Source organism: Mirounga angustirostris, unplaced genomic scaffold (assembly GCF_029215605.1).
Source record: "Mirounga angustirostris isolate CCGP_5_RB_7025 unplaced genomic scaffold, mMirAng1.0.hap1 SCAF_12, whole genome shotgun sequence".
Taxonomy (NCBI): Eukaryota; Metazoa; Chordata; class Mammalia; order Carnivora; family Phocidae; genus Mirounga; species Mirounga angustirostris.
The window spans coordinates 35411604-35418290 of NW_026991720.1; positions in this window are offsets into that span (position 1 = coordinate 35411604).

The following is a 6687-nucleotide window of genomic DNA, read 5'->3' on the forward strand; positions in this document are numbered from 1 at the left end:
AAGTATACATTGATTCCCTTCCAGGCCCCAAGAAACGCACCAGTCCCATGTCTCACTTAGCTTGAGTGTAGCAAAGGAGATGGAGACATAAACCAACAATTGCAATCTTGTGACCAGTTTAATAATAGAGGTAAGATTTAGGAAAAGAAGTGGCATAAAGGAAGGACTGTTTGTTCCTGTAAACACTTCATTTCTTCAATTTCAGAGATGTGCCATCTTTTTAACACTATAATTTTAGGCATCAAGGAAACCACAATAAGACCCTCCAAATACCTCATTACAATTAAGTGTTACAATCTTAACAACTACAATGAAGATACATCTTGATGTGAATGGTATAGTGCTTATATTTGCCTGATGTCTCACTCTAATTATTAATAGTACTCTTTTCAATTTCAAAAGTTACATGATTTGACTGAAAAATGACAAGGTCTGCCTAAAAATCCAATAAAATATCCTAGCCAGTAGGTATAAATCTCTCTGTGTCACATGAATAAAAGGGGAAGCTTCCAATATGAATACCTCTATAACCTACAGACAAAATTCTTGTACTTAGGGTTGTCGAATATAATTCAGATATACCAGCACCTGGTTATCCTAGGTAAAGAACTGCAACATTTTTTGCCAATTCAGTAATGCTGAGGGCAGTGATTAAAAAACAAAAGCAGGGACTTGTTTAAAGAATGCACTGGTCAAAAACCATTGGAAAGAAGTCATTAACACTAAGGACACAAGTTAATTATAACACTGTGGAACCAGACACTATTCAGAGGGCTCAGGACATAACTCCATTATACATGATAGCCAAAGTGGACCTTTCAAGATAAAAGAAAGCTTTGCCAAAGCTGTGTGTTACTCAAAACTATATGTTATGTTACTCAAAATTATAATAGTCTATGTTTCTGGAAGCTATATTATGAATATACATTTTTCTCATTATCTGTAAGAGGAAGAAGAATTTTTTGGAAAGAAATTAGATCATACTACTGGCATTTAACAAACATGAGGTAAGTCAATAGCATTACAATAGCCAAAATAAATTAAAATATAAAAAAATGACCTAAGATACTCAGTGAGAGACAAAGACATTTTAAGACAGAACCAGTGTCCCTCCATCTAGTTTTGGCCTTTGCAATAACCTTAACTTTTAGCCTCACTCAAAACAGGTGTGCTGTGCTAGGGCTGTGAGTGGCAATGGATTCAAATGGAAGCATTCCCTTCATTTCTGCTTACGAGATGTGTGTTTGCAATTTTACCCAAAGAACTACTATCATAATTTAAGACCACAAAATATGTCCCTGCCGAACGAATGGCAAAAGGCTAGCATAACTGCCTTAAAAGCCTTTAACTGTGCCTTTACTGACTTCAACCCAACCTTACCCACACAAGACCTAGATGGGCAGTTTTTGAATACTGGTCTTTCTATGTATACTCTTTCCTCATTTAAAAAAAAAAATCACTGGGGTCAATTTTATGTATGTATAAAGCTGTTCTATCCTTAAAGTTATAGAGATCCTAATATTTTATAAAGTTAGGCATCATTTTTTTAATTGTTAAAGCCAATGGAAATTTGATAGTAGTCAACTCATTCACTCCAAGTGCTTTGTCTGGAAATAACCAAAACCTCTCAAAGTAGTTTAAGGGAAAAAAAAAGAACATATCATAAGGAAGGGCTAGAGTGAAAACAGGCATCAATAAGAACATGAAAAGCCATCAGAAATGGAGTTTCTCTTGGCTTTTATATTTTCCCATTTTTTTTTTTCCCTGTGTCCACTTCATTTTCCTGTTTTGGTCAGTGGATTTTCTCTTTTGACTTACTCTTCTAGATATATGGTTCCTAAAATAGAATTATCCAATAACAGTATTACAACCTGATTATAAATGTCCTAAACTTAACTGGTTAGAGTTTTCTGGATGTCAGTTCTAAACTCCTAGGAGAGAGAAATTCATTTGGCTCCATCTGAATAAGATGTTCATTCCAGATGGAATCCATTGTATCCCAGTAACTGGAGGCAGAGAGTGATGAGGACTTCCTGTAAAGGAAATGTTTCCAAGTTCTCAAGGGTAGGTAGGGATTTGTAATATGTATCTGTAATGCACCAATTTTTTTGTGTGTGTGGATATGTTTCTGCCTCTCTTTTTCCTTTTGTAAATCTATAAGGCCCAGATTTCTTTTTTTCCTGTTTCTATTTAAATTACAGTTAGTTAACATACAGTGTAATATTAGTTTCAGGTGCAGAATTTAGTGATTCATCACTTACATACAATACCCAGTGCTCATCACAAGTGCCCTCCTATAAGGCCTTAATTTCTATAGATTTATAGATCTTGATATCAGAAGGGGGCAAAGTAGATCTTTTTATCGGTGGGGTAAGTTTCCTATACTTTGTTCTTTAAAATTCTACAACTCTTGGCCCTTTGTTTTTCCATCTGAATTATAGGATCAGCTTATCAAATTTCATGGAAAACTTGTTTTTAGTGGAATTTAATGAATGTGTAGAGAAGAACTGACATTTTAAAAATATTGAGTCCATCTGTAAGAACAGTGTATTTTTGTTTTCAACTATGATTTACAATATTCTCCATGAATGCATTGCCCGTTTACTATTAGATTTATTCCTATAAATCTATGGATTTTGGTGCTATTGTGAATGAGTTATTTTTTCCCCACTATATTTCTTTTGGGAAATTATTAATATATTGTAAGACTTGATTTTTATGTGTCACTTATTCAATTACTTTGCCAAACTCTCTCACTAGTCCTAATAGTTATTAGTTTGACATTTTGTTAGTTATTCCAATAGTGTATAAGAACACTATGGATTTTTGCATATTCTTTTATGCACTTTGCAAAAACTCTCACATTAGAACAACTAGTTTGTATTATTTTTAATCATTTTCCTTGTTTCTTTTGAGGTGAATGTTTACCTCATTTATTTTTAATCCTTTTTCTTAAAAAAAGTTCATATAATACTATAAAATAAAGCTAACATTTTTAACTGCATTGAACTGGTTTTGAGATAATTATATCTCAAAACATGTATGTGTGTGTGTATATATATAATATTTTAAAATTTTCCATTCACTTCTAATTATTTCCTGTTTCCCAGAATTCCCACTATAATTTAACACATAAATGTGTTATTTAACAGGACATTTAATTTTTTTATGATCTCTGATTATTAGTGTCATAGAATATGATTTATTGCCAATTATTTGAACTATGTTAACACTTCCTTTGTAACCTACTACATTATCAATTTAATTATTATTCTATGTATGCATTTTTGGGTATAGAATTCTGTACATATTTATTATATACTTAGTCTGCTTCAACTAGCATTCCTTGAAATCTACTAATATAATGGAGGAATCCACTTCTTCTTGTAATTATGCCTGTTTCACTTTAAATATTTCAAGACTCTTAGTTCTTAGTTGCAAATAAGCTCATATTGTTAACATTTCTTAAGTGAATTTTTCCCTTTCTTTTTGTCCATGATATCCTTATTAATATTTTACCTTAAATTCTATGCCATCTTATATTAATATTGCTGTACTAGTTTTCTTATGGTTAGTATTCACATCACCTTATCATACCTCTTGCTAGCAACTTATAGCTGTATTAAAAAAAAAATCTAATCTGTAATCTGTCTTTTAATAGATGAGTTTGAGCCATTCACAGTATTTTAATTAACTAATATATTTGAATTTATTTGTACCATGCTATTTTGAGTTTATATTTTATGGTTTCTATCTCTTTGTTCTCTATACTGCATTCTTAATGAATTCCTTAAATTATTCTTCCAATTCACTGCTTTTCTCTTCTACTCTGATGTAGAAATTATTTTTCAAATTTTAATAACCATGATTTTTATTTAAATGTATAGGATTTGTTCTCTTTCATGCCTAGCCATTTTCATTGTTCTTTTAAAAAAATAATTCCTTGCCATTTAAAAAATAGAAGTATTCTTCCATTTATCAATTTCAGTATTATAAATGTAGATATCCAAAGTCTTTATTAGAATATTTCATAAAATTAATTTAGCTTGAAGTGAATGTGCTAATTCTTGATTTGATTAGCTGTATTTGGTATTTGATTTCTTCATGTGCTTTAGAATTTTTGTTTATAAGCTCATTGTCACTTTCTTTCTCTGAGTTTATTTCTCCCTGTCTCCATCCTAATTTGTGGTTCTTTTCACCTGGCTTCTTGATCCTCACATGCAGAACAACCTAATCATATCATCAGATTTGGGGGCTTCTGTGCTGTGGGGACAATAGAAACATTGCAGATTCTGTCAGCTGCAAAGTCAGTTGGTTGTTTTTGTGCTATTCTTAACAGGGAGGCTCTGTCTTTAGACTTGCAGCTTGTTAAAGTTGCATTCCAGGTTTCGGTTTGTGTTTTCTCATGAGAGAGCACCACTTCCAATTGTTGGATTCAAATTGTGAACACTATCAAATGTTTGTATTTATCCCAGTATTGTATGTGTCATATCCTAGGAAATGGCAGGAATGGGAACTGGAGGGGAGAAAAATTCAGTCCTGCATATTAGCTAAAAAGGGTGTTAAAGGGAGAAGAACAATATGTGCACTGTCTGTCTCTGTTTAATAATGTCCATTTAGGATTATCTCACAGTAATATAGTGAGATAGTTTACTCCTAAGAAAGGCTTTGTTTAAAAAGCTTCATTGATCAATGCCAGTTTTAACAATAGCAACAGATATTGGTTGAGTATATTGTCTTTTATTCTCTTTGATTAGTGCTAAAATTTTAAGTAATAAGAATTTAGAATTTTATATTTGTACTGGAATTAAAATAAAAAATTAGTAAAATTTAAAATAGAAAAAGAAGTTAGAATTAGATCAGAAATGCTGTGGAATTGATTTTTCAAATATTTATGATTTATCCATAAATTATACTACCACATATCCTTTTATGGAATTCAAAATATGTAGAACTTACATTTGAACATCATTATGTTAAAGAGAAAGAAATGATTTGTTATTAGAGGTTCCTAGGCCTTCACTAAAATGCTTGTTTCCAAGGATTCCTTAGGGCTTGAAAGGTCTATGTCCAAATGCCTAATGGAATCAAATCTCCTTTGTCATGAAATCCAGGTACATGCATTTGAAGTAGTTGATATTATTTTCTCATTTCCTCACACTTGTAGCAGAAAAGCTGAAAGTGGCCTGTATAAGGGATCACAATCCCATAGAGAAACCTGAGAGAGAACTCAGCTTTTAGATTTCTAGGCTTTTTCTTTTCCACTTCATTTTATGTCACACTCTCCCTTTCTTTCTTCCTAATCTTTGCCATTGTGACGATAATCTTTGCTGCCTTAAGATGATCTCAGATACTTAAATATATATATATATATCATCTTGCAAGATTTTAGGACTGAGTCAAAGCAGGTTAGTATTTGCTATGATCCCACGAAAGTATGATCCTACTAAAATATAAAATAACACCTAATACGGGCGCCTGGGTGGCTCAGTTGGTTAAGCGACTGCCTTCGGCTCAGGTCATGATCCTGGAGTCCTGGGTTCGAGTCCCACATCGGGCTCCCTGCTCAGCGGGGGGTCTGCTTCCCCCTCTGCCCTCTTCCCTCTCGTGCTCTCTGTCTCTCATTCTCTCTCTCTCAAATAAATAAATAAAATCTTAAAAAAAAAACACCTAATACTAAAATATAAAATACCTAATATTGTATAAATTATTCTCATTAAATAACTAGAGAAAAGAAATAAAAAGTTATTTTAGTGCTGAAAACCAATTAGCCAGTGACTGACTTAGACTACTATCATGTTTCAGTTCCAAAACGCATGACCAAAACATAGCAACATCAAAATACATTGCGACCACTCCTCTGGTTATTTGTGTCACCCTCCTGAACCATATCATGGCGTATGGCTGACCTAACAAGCTATCAAGTCCTGACAAGTGTAAAATCCCTTTCATCTTATTCAGGGAAAATGCCTACTATATGTTTACTTTTCATTATAGGAAAATACATCTTTATGTATTACCTCATCAAAAACATGCTTTAATATAACCTAGAAAATTGAGTATGGTTCCTCAGATACCAAAACAATTCTTGTATGGGAAAAGATTGAATTAAATTGGGATTTTACTAGAATATTGAGTAAACACTTCATCTTTGATATGTTAACGCTACCTGGGGACCTTGTGAGGTTTTTACTTTCCAATTTATAAATTAGAATTCTGCTGTAGTTGTGACCAAGTACAGAGTTTTTGTTTTAAATATTCCTACTCAGGATTTTCAAAGTATTCTGCCAACCACAAGAATAGTTTTTACATGTTTAGGTGAGTCAGTGGAAAGATTAGATTCAAAACACAAAAGATTAGATAATCATTTTTCTATTATCCTGAGAAAAAGTTGGTAATTCCATAGCTGTTTCTTACATTATTGCTAACCATAGCTGGCCATAACTATTTCCTGAAGCTAACAGATGTTATAGTTAGATGCTGTGGAAAATCAGGAGTGTACCACCCTGTGAAAGAATAATCCTGACATTGGGAATGACTCCAAGAGGAGGTGGCTCACGGGTAGGTCCTTAAAGCGATAGGAGGTGAGAAAGTAAGAAGTGTTTTACCCAAGATAGTTGAGTTAATTTAACTCACCAAATACTTAGAACAATCTATAATAAGTAGAGTTAACTACAAATCAGCACT